This window comes from Balaenoptera borealis, assembly GCF_965194805.1.
Source record: "Balaenoptera borealis genome assembly, chromosome: 5".
Taxonomy (NCBI): Eukaryota; Metazoa; Chordata; class Mammalia; order Artiodactyla; family Balaenopteridae; genus Balaenoptera; species Balaenoptera borealis.
The window spans coordinates 76235997-76256618 of NC_138862.1; the positions used below are offsets into that span (position 1 = coordinate 76235997).

At 36.9% G+C, this 20622-nt stretch overlaps 1 protein-coding gene and 1 long non-coding RNA gene across 7 annotated transcripts in view; both read left to right on the top strand.

The window, feature by feature from the left end:
* The window catches only part of FGF12 (fibroblast growth factor 12), a 543244-nt gene that overhangs the window by 464603 nt on the left and 58019 nt on the right, over positions 1–20622 (top strand). The window lies entirely within an intron of this gene.
* On the top strand, positions 10066–15115 carry LOC309629417. Its single transcript, XR_014245070.1, has 2 exons — positions 10066–14109; positions 15027–15115. It is a non-coding gene; the product is annotated as an uncharacterized lncRNA (long non-coding RNA).

Below are 20622 nucleotides of genomic sequence, written 5' to 3' on the forward strand. Positions count from 1 at the left end.
CAAACTGCCAGGTTTGACTAAGACCCAGTCTTATTCCATTACCAATACTTGTCCTTTCATATCATTTTCTCATAGAATCATGTAAGTGCGTTCATTTGCTCCTTTGTCTTTCACATGCTTGGGTCAAGATCTTTTAAGGTGCTTGCAGTTGACACGTGCTCAGAAGACTTTATTATGTCTCATTTCACCTGATAGAGTGATGATAGAGGAACCACCTGGAAGATGGAAAAGAGAGGTTTCCCAAATTTTCCTTTTCAGTAAACTATTGGAATGTTGAACATCATGTTTCCAATTGTCTTTTAATTTTTTTTTTTTGTCTTTTAATCTTTTTTTTTTTAAATTAATTTATTTATGGCTGTGTTGGGTCTTCGTTTCTGTACTAGGGCTTTCTCTAGTTGTGGCAAGCGGGGGCCACTCTTCATCGCGGTGCGCGGGCCTCTCACTATCGCGGCCTCTCTTGTTGCGGAGCACAGGCTCCAGACGCGGAGGCTCAGTAATTGTGGCTCACGGGCCCAGTTGCTCCGCAGCATGTGGGATCTTCCCAGACCAGGGCTCGAACCCGTGTCCCCTGCATTGGCAGGCAGATTCTCAACCACTGCACCACCAGGGAAGCCCTTTTGTCTTTTAATCTTTTAATGGAACTTTTTGAGAACATTTTGGTCTGTAGATTTTTAAGATATTGTTTATTTAATGAACCGATATACTTACCAATCATCTAGAGCTTAGCACAGCTCTTTGTTCATAGAAGACAATTATTAATTTTTTGTTAACTGAGTAGATAAATGCTAGTTCCTGATTGACTATGAGACAGTTATAATGTGAGAAGAATTTGGAGTAGGTGATAACAGAAGATGAAATCTGAACAATCCAGGTGGAAAGAAAGCATAAGGTAAAACATAAAGTTAAAAATAAGTACGGAGTAGGAAAGTTTAGGGGATAGTAAATCATTTAGAGTTTAAGGTTCAAAGAGAAGTGGAATGGTGAGAGAAAGGTATGGGAACATAGGCAAGAACCAGGTCATGGAGGGTCTTTGGTGCTGGACAGAGTAGATGGAACTTATTCAATGGTGAGTCACTGAAGAGTTCTGAGCTGAGGGAGTTTATGACCTGACTTGCACTTTAGGAAGATTAAACTGTCAGCATTATATGTGATGGATTGGAGTGAGTAGGTACTAGAGGCAGGGAAGCTCATTGGGAAACAATTTCAATACTGAAGATAAGAAGTAATGAGAGCCTGAACTGGAAAGCAGCAGTGGGACTGTAAAGAAAGAATGACTGTGAGTAATATTGAGAACGTAGCATCAGCACCGGCAAGGAAAATGATGCCTGAAGCTCGGTTGCTATCCTTTTGTCATACTCAGAAAGAGGAAATTTACATTTATCTGTCATAAATAGAAACATTAAGATTAGGAAAGTGGAAGCGAGCTCAATTAGGGGTTTTCAAATGCAAACTAATGCACTAGGTAGGTCACTTAATTGAGTGGGAACAAGCTACAATAACCAACAGAGATACGTGGGGGTCTATGGTATAGTGCAGTGGTTCTAAAACTAGAGGGTGCACCACAATCACCGGCAAGACTTGTTAAAACAGAGTTTAAAGTTGGAAGAGAAGTGGAATGGGAAGAGAAAGTGGTAGGAAGATGAACAGCAACCACGTCAGGAGGGTCTTTGATGCTGGACAGAGTAGAGTCTTCCCCACTCCCAGAGTTTCCTGTGAAAAGAAGATTGTGTAGGGCTACATGTGGTCTGATAATCTGTATTTCTAACAGATTCCAAGGTGATGTTGTTGTTGCTGGTCAACCACTTTGAGAGCCTCTACTACTCTGTGCCCCAGCTAAGTGTACTGTAAGGCACATGAGAATCATCCGAGGAGGCTTAAGAGCGTCCCAGTATCTGGGCTCATGCCACATCTATTAAACAATTCAGGATGGCTTCTTGTTTTTAAGTTCTTTCCTCATGTGATCCCAAGGGGTAGCCAGACTGAAAACCATGAGTCATATCTTCTGATATTTAAGAAGTTAAAAAATTTGAATGTTATGTAAATTTCTCTAATTTTTATAACATTGCATTGTCCAAATGAAACAAATATGTGCACTTCCAAGTTTACCAAACCAGTTGCATGATTAGATGTGACATCTGGCTTAGGTACACAATAGACAGCTGAAATACAGGACCAGGACCTGGAAGGTAAGTTTGGATTGTGACCATAGATTTGAGTACATGAGTATGACTTTATAAATGTGAAACACATCCAGCAGGAAACCAGAAAGTTTTATATTGTCCAAATAAAATGATTATTTTAAAAATCTTTCCTACCTTTGCCCATTTTTAGTCAAAGTACCTTGTATAAGCAGCCAATAACTACATCATCCACATTAACTGACCCCAAAGATGCTATTATCTCTTCTTGATGTATTCCCCACATATCACATATACCCTCCCACAAGACAAACTCACATCTAGTGATTTCCATTTATCTGTATAAATTTCACTTTTTAAGTCTATTAATGCAATAAGTTTTCCTAACATAGAATATTGGCCAGAACTCATTAATATGTCACAAGTTGTATATTACTGGCAGAAGTAATCAGACCTTGATCCTTTTAAAGTAAGATTGGAGAAAGAATTAGACACAGTGTGTATGTTTACAAAACTTTATAGCAAAGCCTATTAGAAAAATATCTTCCAATTTGACTTTACATCTTTTCCTTAAAAAAATACTGACTTAATTATATGTTATTCGTAAAAGCATTTTAAAAATGATGGTAAAAAGATTTGATAGTCATTGAGAAATGTCCCCAGATGTCATTAGCTCCACATGCTTTCTTTGATTTCTCGGTTTTGTCACAAGTAGAGAACATTTACCCACAGTACAAACTCCTGTGCCCACTTCTCCCCCTGGATTAGCTCCTTTCCTTTGATTTGATATTGCTGGCCAGCTGGTACCAAGTAAAAAGAGTGACAATTAAAAATGAACTTGTGTTGAGTTTTGAAAAAGTTAATTCTTGAGTCTAGAAATAATGACAAATAACAAAGACCAAAACATCGGCAGACACTCATGTAGTGTACTTACTATGTCGGGCACTGTTTTATGTGCATTACAAATATTAACTCGTTTTATCCCCAGAATAAGCCTATAAGGGATGAGGAAACTGAGGCCAGGAGTAGTGATTTTCTCAGTGTCAGGAAGCTGGGTGGGAATTGGAACCCAAGTCTATCTGATTTAAAGCAAATTTTCTTAACCATTGTCCTACTATATTATTAATGTATAGCAAGTACCACTCAGTAAACGTGTTTTCCTTGACACACAGACTGTAAAATAAAACAAACACAATTAGAAACATCAAATTATCTGCTTCAATAGATTCATCTTGTCATACCCATAATATTCAATTATTAAAACATTTATCACCCAGTGTAGTCAAAGGAAATATTACTGTGAAATGAAGTGATGGGTTGGATGCCAGAGTTTACGTCCACATCAGCCATGGCTATACACTTTCTGTAGTAGATTTAACAAATACTGTATTTCTCTGGGCCTCAGTTTTCTCATCTCAAAATGATGGTGTTGAAGGTTCTTTTAGGCTCCCAAATCTTACGAATTAAACTTTATTTCTAAGGTAAAATTTAAATAGGACAAGAGCATTATTGGGGAATTGTTTTCTACCCTAACTGCTATTTCCTGGAAAAAGTTGTTGATGATTTCTTTTAATATGAAAGTTTTCACAGAAGTTTCTGATTGTCTGGCATTTTAAAGCTATTATTTATTATGTGGTTTGAAGACATTTGTATTTTAAGGAAGAACAAGGCTTTTTTATAAATATATGTAAATCATATAGTATATACTGCATTTTATAGAACAATGTGTAAATGCATTTTTACTTTCCATGCAAGAGGGATCCTGTTTTGCATTATCAGACTAAGAGTTAGGAAAACAATATTTCTCTTATTGTTATATGCAATGGACAGTAAAACAGTGTGGGCCAGGTTTGACAAGGAATAACCTCCATTACCTGAGTATGTAGATAACACATAGCTTGAAGTGACACTGTCCATTTTACAAGATGTTCAGGTTAACAGTAATTTGGGAATATTTCTTTGTGCCGGAAAAGAAAGGAAATAATCACCTGGAGGAATGTCAATGGGAGGAGATCAACTACAGATTTTATGCAGAAAAATATTAGGGTTATTGTGTCACAGGATATAAAAATACACTGCAGTGTCTTTGTGACCATGGCCTGGAAATTGGTTTCAAGGAGGAAAGTAAATTTTCTTAAACTTACTGTGGACTTTGAGCTCTCTGTGGGCTCTATTCATAGGGTCTAGCATGGTGCCTTGTACACAGTAGAAAGTCAAGTGCAAGTGCCACGAATCAATGAATCATGACCACATTTAACATTCTAATACTGATAGTAAGAAAGTGGGGTGCATACAGAGGAGGCCAGTAGGATGGGAAGGAGTCAATTTAAGTCCCGTGAGGAAAGACTAAAAAACCTGAGAGTGTTAGATGAAATTTTCAGGGAAACTAGAAAGCTGTTTTTGTGTAGTCAAAGAATTGGATTTGTTTTATATGACTTTAAGGAATAAAATAAGAAAAAATTGGCAGAATCTCCTCGGTAGGGGGAAAAGATTTTGAAGGAAATAAGGGAGGGCAATCTAAGCCATCCAGAGATGGCCTTCGGCTGTGAGAGAGCCTTGTAATTGGAGACCTGTTATGAGAGAATAGATTCAAATCAATAAGAGTGTTGTGAAGTAGGTCCTGGCATTAAATATTCTTCGATTTATTTTGGTTTTTTGGGCTTTGAGGTGCATAGGACTATGAGTCAGGCACTTAAGTTTAAGGCCCAGTGCTATGGGTAATGAATAGTGAATAAAATCTTGATTGAGGAAACTTAACTATTCTGATGAAATATTGCCATGTGAAGTCCATCAATTGTAACGCTAACTTGCAGTGGCAGGGTGAGGACGAGACAGGTTTCTTACTTTCCTGGAAGATGAGTATTAAGCGTCCCTCTCCTTTCTCTTCATCATTGGCTCAGGAAAACAGACTCTGAAATGGAGATTAGTGGGCTGTGATCTTGGATAAGGCAAGTCTCTTCAGTGGATTTTGGGGGAACTGAGAACATGAGGAATTTCTGCCAGCAGCAAAGAATAAGTTCTTCATTCCTAACAGGCACCTGGGTTGCAGGTGAAGATATCCAAAGAAATTGCTCTCATATAACTCAATTCTAATTGGCAGATATTATTCTTTGCAGAATAAAAGATCCTAACGTCATTCCTTTCCAACCATTCTTACCTGGTCACAACTATCCTCGCTATTTAGCTTTGTCCTAACATTGATATTTAAGACAACTATTTGGCCATCTGACCGAACATCAAGCTGGATAATCTAATGATGCTTATGGTTGACATTTTTAAATAAGTTTTAACAAGTCAGTCACCAACTCCCTTCCTCTATGTTGGTTTTCACTCTCATGTAAGTTGCTTAATGATAACAACTATTTGGAACGCAGGGAAATGTGAATGAGCTGGAAGGCAGTCTGTAGTTAGAGCTCCTCTTCCTACTGTTGTTACAAGTGTGTGGACCGCATGAAGACAGTGGCTCTGTGCAGTCACTTCCCCTCATTCCAGACCTTCCTTTAATAAACATATTTGACAGCACCATCACCTCTCCCCAAAACAGCATTTGCAAATACAAGAAGCCTAACACACCAAGATTCGTGGAAGAAAGTTATTGTGCTTGCTCAAAGATTCACTATTACCTTTCATTATTAATTATAGCTTTGATTCTGGGTTCTCACACTTACTAAATACGAAATATTGGGTAAACGTTTTGCCCTCTCTGATCCTTAATTTTCTCATCAGCAAAATGAAGATAACATTGATCTCACATGGTTATTGTGAAGAATAAACAAAAGAGAATTAGTAAACGCTGTGATGCAGGATGTGCAATCATGTAGGTGCTTGATTACTGTTGCAGCTCCCATCTCCATCGAAGAAAGTGCATCCTGTGGACTGAGAAATGGCCTAATTAAGCGTTTGACAGTCTTGTAGCATGCATCGTAATATTTGTGAATTACACTGACACATAGGGAGGAAGGTAACTGTTTAAGGAAATACGCCACTCCGTTTCCTTGACTTGGGTTTGTTTTGCCCTTGCTGCCCAGGAAGTCCTCCAATCCTGGGCTCAGTTCTTGGAGACCAGGCTGAGCTCACTCACAGTCACATGACCACAGCCTCCATGATAATCAGTGGAACTGGAAGCTCCCTTGGAATAAATGGACCATGAACATCCAATTTATTGAGAGGCACCCCAGTCACGTTAAATAGGGGACAGTTTAGTTGTGTCACATGGTCTCCGGGTCGATTTGAGCTGTGTTCTGTCTATCTGTTGGGCCACAGAGAGACATGGTTCTTGTCATATTTGATAAATCAACTCTTGGGACTGTAAGATCCCTAATAGGTACTGTAAGTTCCTTAGACGAAGAGGTTAAAATGTAGTAAAATGAGAGCTAGACTGGACCTAAGACCTGGTCTTGCCCCTTCCAAGCTGGATGATCTTGGGTAAATCACAACTTACTGAAAACTGTTTTATCATCACAAAAGCAGCATCATAATACTTACCTTCAAAATGGCTTTGCAAATGAAATGAGATGGATACTTATACATGAAGAAATAAAATGAAATGAGCCTTTGTAAAATACAAGACCTTAATAATTCCTGCCAGAAGATATTCTTATTGGTTGTTGAGTTCCAAACACATAGAAGCTGTTCTTTTTTCAAAGGGTGATTCCTCTCCTGATTTATGCAGAGCTTTTCACTGACTACAAATGCAGTTTCCAAAAAAGAGTGGGAGGCACACTTATTGCTCTGGCTCATTGGGAAAGTTGTGCTTTGAAGGAAGAAGGGAGAGTGACAGCATTTGGCATTTCCTTGCTAGAAGGGTAAGAACATTCTCTGTGGAACCCTCTTCTACAGAATTTTTGACATTGATTAAGGATTGTCACAGCATATGCTGGCAAGCTACACTGGAGGAAGAACATGGGATAAAAACTGTTGGTATCATAGCATTTCCAGGACTGGCACACAGCACACAGCTCTGACAAGCTCAGTTGCCACAGAAGACAAGTCATTGGTTTCTATATTTCTCTTTATGTTATATATCTTTGATGCTAACCATTTTATTCCCACCAAAGCTCAAGGACCAGCTTTTGAAATCATTAATAAAAATTGCCAAGTTACCTTCTCATCTTTTTCTTTCCTTCCTTTTTTTCTTAAACTCTGCATTTCTGTGACTTTTTGAGTTGAAGAAAATATGAAAGGAGAGATGAACAATCTAAATATGAAAGGAGAGATGAACAATCTCCAGGATGCCACAAAAGGAGGCACATTATTTATGACTTTTAAATGACAAATCCTGAAACGGCTTTGAGTCCAGGCAGGATAAAAGGTTGGTATTAAATGTGACCTTTGATTTTAATGGTCTCGAATGGAAACCTTCATTTTATGCTGTGCAAATTGCACTGTAAATTATTGGCCCAGTTCACTGCATTTTCAAGCAGTGAGGGAACGGGGGTGAGCAGACAGCAGCAAAAAAACGATTTCTTGTCATCTACAGTCTTCAAAATAACAAGTTGTTTGAACTTAACCATTTTCCTCCCCACACCATTTTTACATAACACAGTTAAGTACATTTTTTCCTGAAAGCAACTGGCTGAGCTGAATCAGACTTTGACATTTATGGCACATTTCTTCCCCACTCCAGTCCTCAGTTTCCACATCTGTAAAAGGACAATCTACCTGATCAGTATCTTTGTTTCCAACTCCAAATCTTAGTATTGTATAACCTTCCTGTTCTTATTGGCTAGGAAAGAAAAACTGTTAATCATGACAACAACCCAGCAGCTTGCAAGCAAACAGGTGATGCCAAGAGCGTCCACTTGCTTGAGATCTCAGTGTTTAAAGGTACGCCCTGCTGTGCAAGTCTACATAAATGGCAGTGTTGCAACGTGAAGAGGATGCATTTACAAAATAAAGTTAGGCAAAACAGAAGTTAAATTGCAAATACATGTTGCTCAAGTTACACAATGGACTATTTGGGGGAACACTGTAGGCTGTTTAATGTTCCTGTGTCTAACGTGGGAGACTTCACTTTGCAACAAGAGTCTAAACTTTTGTGTTTTCCTATTTCTTTTGAAATGTGCAATTATGTAGGGTTTATTATGTTCTTTGGAAAGAAAAAAGATTTTGTGTTGTGATTTTTTAAGCACTTAGAAATTATCATGCAGTGGATCTTATACTTTTTTTAGCATTTCTTTTCAAAGTAGGTTTTGTGGCATCACTAACTCAGCTGTCAACTGATTTGCCATGACCAGAATTGATCTTTTGCCCCAGAGGCACTCAATCCACTGTCTTCTCCTTTTCACTTAATGGTTACTCTACACTTCCAATTGCTTAAAAAACCAACCAACCAACCAACCAACCACAATTAGAGTCCTGAATTCATCCTTAGTTCCTCTTTTTCATCCCCCACATATATTCTGTTAGGAAACTCTCATAGCTTTATTATTTTCAACTATAAGCATAATCTGAGGAATTCTCACTTTGTTTACAGTTTCCAATCTAATCCACACCATTAGCACTTCTCCTCTGGAGTACTGTAGTAGCCTACTCACTGGTGTTCCGGCTTCTTCCACCGCCTCCTTGGACCCTAATCCAAACAGCGGCCTGAGTGTCCTTTCAAAATACATGGGACATCATTGCATATCTCAGCTTTAAACCCTGCAGTGTCTCCTCTTTCCACTGAAAGGCATCTTTGCAATGGTCTTGGGGAATCTGATCCCTTGCTATGTTTGTGACGTCATCTCTTTGTTGCTCTCTTCTTTGCTGATTTCTCTCCAGCTATGCTGGGCATTATCTCCAGGCTCATCTACCTTAATGAATCTATCAACCTATTAAAATTATAGCACCCCCCCAACATATCCCAACACTTTCCCCCCATTTATATTTTTTAATTAATATTGTATTTTAGTAGCACTTCTTTCCTCAAATATAATATTTATTACGTGTATGGTCTTCTTACCACTTTCTGCCAAAATATAAATTCCATGAGGACAGAGATTTGTATCTCTTTTCTTTGTTATACCCCAATATGTAGAACAGTGCTTGGTTCAGAAATAATAACTAGTAATTATGTGGTTAGTTCTTTGATATATATACCAAGGCAAAGCAGAAGTACTGCAATTGTCATCTATGTTCAATTTCATAAAGTCCTGGGTGGCCGTACAACTGTTTATTCTTCCATCTGTTTTTTGAGTCTATAGTGTTGACTTTTCCAGAATTTTATTAACATGAAAACATACAAAGTAATTCCCTCCTTAGAGCTCTTTCCGAAGCTCCTTGTATTACCAGGTCTTTCCATTCTGATATGTGGGGAATTGAACTACTCCCAGCTCTGTGTGAGTTCCAAAAATTATTTCTAGTGGTTCTTTCCTTAGACTTGGGTAGTTTCCTCTCCCACATGTTCAGGTCAGTACCCATCCAAATACTTAAGGGGCTATGCAGAAATAAAGTTTTCTTCCTGGAGTTATAGACAGTTGGCTCCCTGAACTCCAATTTCTGTTTCCTCAACTCAGTGAGTTTGTGGGCTGTCCAGGTTCTAGACACTTTCTGTGCTGCTGTCTAGAAACTTCTTCCTGGAGCAATGGTAATGTTCACCACGTTTGTTTCCCTTCTTTCAAGGATCACAGCTGTTCACTGCATGTTTTCCAATGTCTGAAAACCATTGTCTGGTTTTTGGTTGTTTAAGGTGGGAAGATAAGTCTAATCACTGTTACTCCAACATGACCAAAACAGAAACCCAGTGGAAAACTCCTGAAGGCAAACCTTGTTTATTTCCTCTAAACAGAAGAGCATATAAGTCAACCAGGTAATTAATGGCATAAAACAGTGTGACTAATTTTCATGTTTCATGTAGAATCTGCAAGTTATCAGAGGAAAAGCAATAAATTATGAATCAAAGGGTTTGATTCATACTCCATCAATCCTGAACTCCATTCAAAACTCCATCAATTGCAATTGTTTGACCTTGGGCAGGTTACTCTTGAGTTTTAATTCCATCATCTGTTTACATGGGGAAAAGAAATCCTGCTGCTTTATCACAGATTACATCAAGGATTACATGTGGTCATGGATAGAAAAATTCCTATCTCTAAAATCCTGTCCTCATATGAGGGTATATTCTTATTCTCATCATCATTATCTGTCAAACTAGAAAACTCAGAATGATAGAACATTTCTCCTTAATTCATTTTATGCTCTCTTATCCTGATAACTTATGTAGACAAGAATATGTTCTATTTTGATACGATGTGTGTCAGTTAGGATTAATTTTCACTGTACTATAACAACAGAAATTTATAATACTATTAGTTAAAGCAAGACAGAAGTTATAAAATGGTCTGTAGGGATACAGTCATAGCTGGCATAGGATTTTCAGAGGACACTGGAGACCCAGGTTTCTATTTTTTCTGCTTTTCCATCCTCAGTGACAGCTTTCATTACCTCTTGATTCAAGATGGCTGCTGAAATTCTAGCCATTACATCTACATTCCACGATGGCAGAAGGAAGAAGCAGAGAATAACGAAATGTTTTCCTCCAAGCCAAATGAGCTAATTTTAATCAGCTTTTCTGAGAGTCCCATAACATATTTTTGTTCATATCCTATTAGCCCTGATTTAGAGAGATGGCCATATATAGATATAAGGAAGGTTTATCAAGGAAGCCTATAGTATACCTATTTAAAATATGTATTTTGTTACCAGAGAGGAAAATAAGAATGAACGTTGAGAGGCAACTTTCAGTTTGCTGCATAATTTTTCTTTAGCAACAAGGGATCCTCTGAATTAGTTCAAGGTAAGGTACTACATAAGACATACTATATATTTATACTTTATGTGTGCACAGTGAGACACTCATAGGCAAATTGCTAAGTTAGGATAGTTCAAAGAATATTCTGAAGGCATTCCTCAAAGAGATTTCTCAACAATGTTTGGAACTATTGTGGTTGAAATTTGTAGGGTACATTCTATGGAATATCATGACACACACTGACCTCATCTTAAGAAATAGCTGTTTCTATAAATTACGTCTGAACATTTTTGTAAATCAAATTCGTTTTCCCACTGATACACGATAACTTCAAAAGTTTCATTTTCATTCCATGATGATTTTTAATAACTCTGGAAACTATATCTTTAAGATTTTCTTGACTTTCTCCACCTTTATCAGTAGTTAATGAGCTGTAAAGGGATGTCTAAATGCACTAAAACTTTTTCTATTTAAAGGAATTCTGGAATCATGAAGTAAATCCTCTTGTGAAGCAAGATACGTTTTGCAGTAGTTACCCTGTAATTTATCTGGCTGTAAGTGGGATTTTCCTATGTTTAGCTTTGTGAGTGTGGTTTGCACTGGGTATCCTGCAGGCACCTCAACTAGCAGTGTGTCTAAAGTGGTGGCAGGAAGCCCAGTTAGGAGACTATTGCTGTAAGTCTTGACACCAGTTTCTGACCACTCTAATTCATCAGCTACTCTGATGCCAGAGAAATAATTCCTAAAAAACAAATCCACTCATTTCACTGCCCTGCTAAAAAACCTCTGTTGGATCCCCGTTGCCTGTTGGATAAACGCCAAGCCCTTTAGCAGAGCGTTGATGGTCCTTGACATTTTGGCCCCAACTGCTTTTCCAGTAACATCTCCTGCCATTCCCTCCACGTGTCATATGCTCCAGCCACACTTCACTTCTCCCCACTCTCCAAATATATCGAACATTCGTACTTCTCTGCATTTGCTTTTGATGATGCCTGGATTGCTCTGTGTCCAACACCTTTTCTACTTGAACAAGTTCTCTTTCTGCAAGACTCAGCTCAAATATTTCCATTCCATCTCCACAAAGAAAGTCAATCATCTGTCTCTTTATTTTCATAGCAATCTGCTCGTATCTGAGAGTATTAGTTACATTTCATTGTAATTATTGTTATATCTCTGTCTCCGTGACCAGACTTTAAGTTTAGGAGCTGTGACATAATAAATCTTTCTATGTCAAATGTGGGTAACATTTAGATGTATACTTAATCCCAGATACTATATACTTTACAAATAATATATCATTAAATCCTTTCAGTACAATTATAAAGTATTATTTCCATTTCACTGATGAATAAACAGATGTTTATGTTCTGACCATATCACCAATAAAGTTTATAGCCTGGATTTAAACCCATGTCTGTTGCCAAAGCCTAGGTATTTTTTCTTAATATAGCATTCTCTATCTTCAGAACTTAGCACTGTGATTGATGTCTGAAGAAAGGTGTCCCTTGTTATTATGGTACCTGGGTAAATGGCTACAGCCTGACTTTACAGATTATTAAAAGGCAGTATGTTTACCTGGTTGGGGCATGGCCCTTCATAATTCTAGTTCCAAGAAAGTGTGATTAATTTCTAATTAAAGCTGAGATGCCCAATAAACACTGTTTACAGCTATTTAAATTTAAATATTAGATGATATTAAATAAAACTAAAAATTTAGTTGCTCAGTCATAATAACCACATTTCATGTACTCAGCAGTTACAAGTGGCTTGTGGATTCAGTATTGGACAGTGTAGAAATTGACCATTTCCATCATTACAGAAAGTTCTACTGGAGACCATTGCATGGTGAGATTCTTATTATATGATAAGGAAAATGGAATTTTCCTCCATCTGTGTGCTCACATCTGCTAGTGTGAGGCTGAAAGAGGAACAAGGATTGACATGGGCTAGATGGATACCTTTTCAAGATTTTTTTGCAACTTAATGTTTGGCCTTTGTTTGGCACCTCAACTAATTGAAAAGTGAAAATTCCCATCTATCAGCAGTTGATAATTTGGATCAAGCAATTGTAAATAATAAATTTGTCAAATTTCCTTTATTTAATCTTTGGTGAATTGTTCAAGTCAACTGACTGACATGACTAATTCTTTTCAGCCACATGAAGTCGTGACCTTTCTTTACTAGAAGTAAAATCACGTATTCAGGGAGGGCTCAGAAACTCCTAAGATTGAAACCATAGTTAAGAACATAAGTTAAGAAATAAGAACTCATTTATTAGACATGCTTAAGCTATTTCACATGCAACATGTATCCATGTTCTTAGGCATATAGACATCAGGTATTTACAGAAAAGTTCAACTTGGTCTTCCAAGTCTTAATTTTGTTAACACTTTTCAGTAAAGCTGTGTGTAAATGAATGAAAATGAAGTTGTACCTCATTAGTCAATGTCACATAATCTAGTTACTTTTCACTAGAGAAGATCTTATTTAGAAATATAATTAAGCTTGGCCAAGGTGAAAACAGGTTATAGGACAAATGCATATAAAGTAACGACTTATTAGGAACGAAAATTCCCAGTTAGTCCTACTAGTCATCTAGACTAGAAAAAGACATTATTTTTATCTAGTGCCCATGTACACACACACACACAAATATGCATAGGTAAACTTTTTGAAAACATTTTTTTGAAAATGTGACATTTATTAAATTGAAGTATAGTTAATTTACAATGTTGTGTTAGTTTCAAGTGTACAGCAAAGTAATTTAGTTATATGAATTAGTTATATATATATATATATATATATATATATATATATATATATATATTCTTTCTCAGATTCTTTTCCATTATAGGTTATTACAAGATATTGAGTATGGTTCCCTGTGCTAAGCAACAGGTCCTTGTTGTTTACCTGTTTTATAGATAGTAGTGTGTATATGTTAATCCCAAACTTCTAATTTATCCCCCCGAACGAAAACATTTTTTTAAAAAGATCCAAACAACTGTCTTAACTAATCTTTTATTCCCTAATACATGGACCAATTTAAAAAATAAAATAAACATGTCTGAATCAATGAAATATTTTAGCATTGTTTTGTCACCATCGAGCAAATTGTCATTCTCGTTTTCTTTCATTGACAGAGGAAACACTAAAAATATAGAAGGGATGGGGGGGATGAATTGGGAGATTGGGATTGACACATATACACTAATATGTATAAAACAGATAACTAGGCCTGTCCCGCCCCCGCCGGTGGCGCCCCGCCCCTCCCCTAACCGCCAGACTAGCCTGGTGCGGGGGCCGCGCGGGAAGACATGGGGGAGAAGCTGAGGCTGGAGTCGCCCGTGGGGGCCGAGCCCGCCGTCTACCCGTGGCCGCTGCCGGTCTACGTTGTGACAGAAATAAAGTTTCCAGAAGTTGTGTTCCTGCAATAAGAAATAAAGATGTGACCTTCCAGTTGTGTAAAGCTCATGAATGCTGTGTAAGTGCGTCGGGTGCAATAAGGAACCTGGAGCTAAATGGGCTAGTTCTGAGAGAGAGAGACTTAACTATGTTAACAAAGGAAATCCATCTCCGTCCTTTGCGGGGGCAGTCCCGAGCTCATGTTTTAACGGACGCGAATGCAAACCGTGGTTCTCACGTGACTTTCTGAAGAGCCCCCGCAGCAGGCCCAGGTACCTTGAGTGGACTAAGTCTCACTTTATGGCAGTGGCATCAGATGGTGGCTACAGAAGGTTGCCGAAGTCCCTGTGTGCTCTGACAGGCTCTGCAGACCGGGGGACGAAAGGACCAAGGAACTCTGACCGCCCTCGGGAATCCCAAGTGACTGGAGGGACACCGCGTCAGGGCCCCAGGCAGTGTCGCCCACTGTTCCGGAGGCGGGCGGAGGCTCCGCAGCTTCATTTCGTCCCGTCCCTTCCAGTATTTAAAATTATTGTCAAGATGCTGGGTTAACTCAGGCAGGTCTACAAAGGCGTCCCAAGCAGCAAACATGTCTGTGATGAACAATGAAAGAAATTTGGGATTTGGGGATGCTGCAGGTATTTCTGTCAAAAACTGGCATCACCACAGGCAAGTCCTGTCGCTTCTCTTCATCAGTCTGAGAAAAACATTCTTCTGAGATAAAAAAAAAAAAAAAATAAATAACTAATGAGAACCTGCTGTATAGCACAGGGAACTCCACTTCGCTGTACAGTAGAAACTAACACAACATTGTAAAACGACTATATCCCAATTAAAAATTTTTAAAAAAATAAAAATATAGAAGGTAAAGATAAAATAATTGTAAAGTTTTTATTTTTTGTCTTTATCAATTCCACACAGATAACTGCTCACTGTTCTATAGCACTATGTAAGTTCCCATTACATAGGCAGAGTAATGCACTTCCCATTACTCCATTCCAACAATGTGGTCTTTCTGCTACACTCTAGATATGAGACAAAATTAAATGTTTTCTAGATTTTTCCTTCCAATTGGAGAAGCAAGTTGTCAACAACAAAAATAAAATCCTGTCCCCCATTTTAATATTTTTCTCAAAGTTGTATGAAAACAGCAGGATATTAAGTGCATTAATAAAAATAGCATCTTTGCCCACATTAATTAGTGAGAGCAGGCACATAGCAAATCTGTGTCTAAGACCAAACAGAAAATTTTTTCCAACTTTAAAGACTTTATTTTTTATAACAGTTTTAGGTTCACAGAAAAATGAGGAAGATAAGGAAATTTCTGATATACACCCTCTACCACCCATGGGATAACCTCCCTCATTATCAGTATCTTCCCTACCAGAATGGTATATTTGTTTCAGCTGATGAACCTATACTGATACATCATAATCACCCAAAGGACATAGTTTATATTACATTTCACTGTTGGTATGGTATGTTCTATGGATTGGGACAAATGTATAATGGCACGTATCATCAATCATTATAGTATCATACAAAGTATTTTCACTGTATGCCCTAAAAATCCTCTGTGCTCTGCCTGTTCATTCCTTCCCATTACCAATCTTTGGCAACCACTGATCTTTTTACTTTCTCCTTAGTTTTGCCTTTTCCAGAAAGTCATATACTTGGAGCCATGCAGTATGTAGCCTTTTAAGATTGGCTTCTTTCACTCTGTACTATGTATTTAAGGCTCCTTCATGTCTTTTTATGGTTTGATAGCTCATTTCTTCTTGCTGTTGAGTAATATTTCGTTGTGTGGATGTACCACAGTTTATCTACTCACCTACTGATGGTTGTTTCCAAGTTTTGGTAATTTTGAATAAAGCTGCTATAAATATCCATGTGCAGGTTTTTGTGTGGACATAAGTTTTCACCTCTTTTGAGTAAATACCAAGGAGCACAATTGCTGGGCTGTATAGTAAGAGTATGTTTAGTTTTGTAAGAAACCACCAAACTGTCTTCCAAAGTTGCTATACCATTTTGATTCCCACCAGCAATGTATGAGCATTCCTGTTGCTACATCCTTCTCAGGATTTGCTATTGTCAGTGTTCCTAATTTTGGCAATTCTAGTAGGTACAAAATGCTATCTCATTGTTGTTTTATTTTGCATTTTCCTGATGATGTATGATGTGGAGCATCTTTCATATGCTTATTTGCCATCTGTATATCTTCTTTGGTGAGGCGTCTATTAAGGTCTTCGGCCCATTTTTTAACCAGTTGTTGTGTTTTAAGAGTTCTTTGTGTATTTTGGATAGCAATCCTTTATCAGATGTGTCTTTTGCAAATATTTTTTCCCATTCGATGGCTTGTCTTTTCATTTTCTTAACATTGTCTTTCACAGAGCAGACATTTTTAATTTTAATGAAGTCCAACTTATCCATTATTCTTTTCATGGATTGTGCCTTTGTTTTTGTATCTAAAAGTCATTGCTATAACCAAAGTCATTTAGATTTTCTCCTGTGTTATCATCTAGAGTTTTATGATTTTGTGTTTTATATTTAGATCTGTGATCCATTTTGAGTTAATTTTTGTGAAGGATATAAGGTCTGTGTCTTGACTCAGTTTTTTGCATGTGGATATCTACTTGTTCCAGCACAGTTTTTTGAAAAGACTATCTTTGCTCCTTTTCTAAAGATCAGTTGACTATATCTATGGGGGTATATTTATGAACTTTATTCTGTTCCATTGACCTAGTTTTCTATTCTTTCACTAGTATCACAGTGCCTTCATTACTACAGCTTTATAGTAAGTCTTGAAGTTGGGTAGAACCAATTCTCCAGCTTTGTTCCTCTCCTTCAATATTGTATTGACTATTCTGTGTCTTTTGCCTCTTTGTATGAACTTTCTAATCAGTTTGTCAATATTCACAAAATACCTTGCTGGCATTTTGATTGGGATTGCATTGAACCTATAGATCAATTTGGGAAGAACTGATATCTTGACAGCATTGAGTCTTCCTCTCCATAACATGGAGTATCTCTCCATTTATTTAGTTCATCTTTGATTTTGTTCATCAGAGTTTGGTAGTTTTTCTCAAATAGATCTTGACCATATTTTGTTATATTCATACTTAAATATTTCTTTTTTTTGGTTGCCAATGTAAATAACATTGTGTTTTCAATTTGAAATTCCATTCATCACTGGTATATATATATATATATATGAAAGCAATAGATTTTTGTATATTAACCTTATATTCTGTAACCTTGTTATAATTGCTTACTAGTTCCAAGAGGGTTTTATCATTTCTTTTGAATTTTCTACATAGATGATGATCATGTCATCTGAGAACAAAGACGTTTTTATTTCTTCCTTCCCAATCTGTATACCTTTTATTTTCTTATCTTGTCTTATTTCATTAGCTAGTATTTCCAGTAGGATGTTGAAAAGAAGTGGTGAGAAGGGACATACTTACCCTGTTCCTGATTTTAGTGGAAAGCGTTGAGTTTCTCACTATTAAGTAAGATGTTAGCTATAGGGTTTTTGTAGATATTCTTTATTCAACACAGAAATATTAAGATTTAAAATTTTTGGACAATTACATGTAGCTTCAAACATTTGGATATTGGCTATCATGTAGACAGAGCACCATGACTTTCCAAAGCCTGATATCAAAACTCTATTTACCTTTCCTCTAGTACTTTCATTACAGCCACAAGGCCAGTCTCTGTTCTTGGGAACTATGCCATCTTCTCAATCTCTGTGCATTTTCTCTTGCTGTTTCCTCCACCTTGCAGCCCCTCTAAATATGATCTGATCTTCTTGTGTATCTTACTTTTCTTTCAAGAGCCCAGCTCAAATGCCTCTTCCACTTAAGATATTCTTATATAGTTCCAAACTGCAATGAATTCACCTCTCCTAAATTGCTGCATATTTATCATTTTATCAGTGTCTACAGTTTACTAGACATTATTTTATTCATTTTGGGGGATGCGGAGCTAATTAAGACATGGCCTGTGATTTTATGGCTTATGGTACTTCTAAAAATGTATTATATATGCTTAAAGTCATGTGGAATTTTTTAGAATTTATTTTTTGGGGGTGTAAAATAAAGGAGAATTGAATGTTCAATCTGATTGTCATATCATTTGTTGAGTAAGGATTTAAAGAGAATCATGTTATATGACTTTAAGATGTAGACATTTCAGACTTCCAAAATCATATGAATTTGTTAATTATAAAACCCCTAATAGGAATAGTTTTGTGAAGTTGTATATTTAAATTTCCTCTAATTTTACTATTATGTATTAAAAACTCAAGTGCCAACTACAGAGGAATTTCAGCAATAAAGCTCTTTATGTGTAGGAAGTAACTTTGATACATCTACTTGTATCATCTGAATGAAATAAATGCAAAATTTTGACAGCATAAAGGATTCAAAACCAATTAGTTATTGACATTAAAGGAATGTCCATATGTAAGAGGTTATTAGGAATAGAACTTGTAAAAGAATATATATTTTAATAACTATTTATTCTCAATAAATAGAAGAATGTTGTCCCTAGAGATTCTAAGTGTATATTCCATATCTGAAACTCAATGTGTATGAACATGAGACTGTTATTAACAAAGTCATTAATTACAGTCCTGCTTGTTCTTCTGTTGTGAAGGATATTCACTCATTTACTTCCTGACTGACAGGCAGTAATGACTCCAATAAGCTAATGAGACATCAAGTTAAATAAATATGATTTTAAGTCAGTAAAAGTGTAAACATGATTTTAATGAGTTTCTACGCTAATAGTTTCCCTACTTATGGATCAACGTTGATGGTATACAAAAAGGGATGAATGTAAGATTGGGTTCCATGTCCAGCTCTATGCTTTATCAGATTTGTGGCCAGAGTTGAGCTATATCAGCTCTCTCAGCCTTAGTCTTTGAGCTTACCCCATGGAGTTATGGTGAGGTTCAAGTGAAATAACAGACATTGACATTTTTTTTAAAAAGGCAAGTTTTATTTAAATGCATAAATAAAATTTATAAATCTATGAAGTAGGTATAATTTGATGACACATTTTTAAAGTTTTGATTTTGCCCCCTTTCACCATATCTCCATTTTAGCTGTTTTCCATTTCCATTCACCCATTCATGCTATGGATATTTATGGGCCATCTGTAACATGTCAAACCCTATGATAAACTCTGCTTAGCTCCTTGAATCCTATGCCCCTTCATTTCATTGTCTAAGAGTCCAACTGTTAACTAGCTAAATTGGTAAACATATATCCAATGGTCTTCTCTAGATGATCTTTCACAATTAGCAGACAGCGTGTGGGGCTTTCTAGGGCTGTGGAACTTTTTATGAAAATGTATGTTTTTATTAGCTTCTTCACCTCACTGTCAAAAGTAAGATATTTTTACCATCCATTAAAATACTCAGGTAGCTTACCCACTTATTTTATCTATGCAAAAGCTAGTAGGAGTCTATTATTGATCCGATCAGTAATGTAACACAGAGCCTCTCGTTGACATCAAGAAACTTAAGGAGCACAGGCCTATCAAGATACAACTAAATTCATGGTGCTGAGAAGAATCTCAATATAATCTGTGCCTCCATTCCCTATCCCATTTTAATGGCCGAGAGAGGGGGATTATGTTTTTTTCAGGATCACATAGCATATTACCAAGAGAGTTAGATCCACCTCACCAAACACTTGTTGATGCTGTAATCTACATTTGTAAGCCTTTGATGATTGCTGCAATGTGAATATACTACAAGAGTTAGTGTACACACAAGGGGAAAATGATTTGAGAATTTATTTGGCCTCCTATGTTGAAGTTTTGTTCTTAGTGTCTAACATATGTATCTCCTGGGTCTAGTATTTTTCCAGATTAAACCGGAGAGGAAAAAAAAAATAGTACATAGCAGTGTTTTTCATTTCTGCTTGACTAGTATTCTCATTTTCATTGTGACTTTAATATCTTTATGTTCTAACAACACATGAGGAATTTCCATTGCGTTCTTGATTGGTCTCTTTAGCACTGCTGTTTTCTAGAGTCAGGAAACAAACCTTTCATCTCTAGGAAATTGACTTGATAATTCCTCAGTCAGTACATATATACAATTGGCCTTTGACAGATGAATCATTCTGGTCATCAACCGAGAAAATACCCTTCATTCCATCAGGATTGTGATGGTTTTATTCCTGAGCTTTCCTGGCCTAAGAGTACATGATACAAGTACTTCATTTTCACTATTTTGTGAGAGGGAGGGAAAGGGAACAGTTAGAGCTCACAAACAGCTAAACTATCTTTTTTCTTCACCTTTTCAAATCGACAAAGAATGTTGTTTATGTTGTC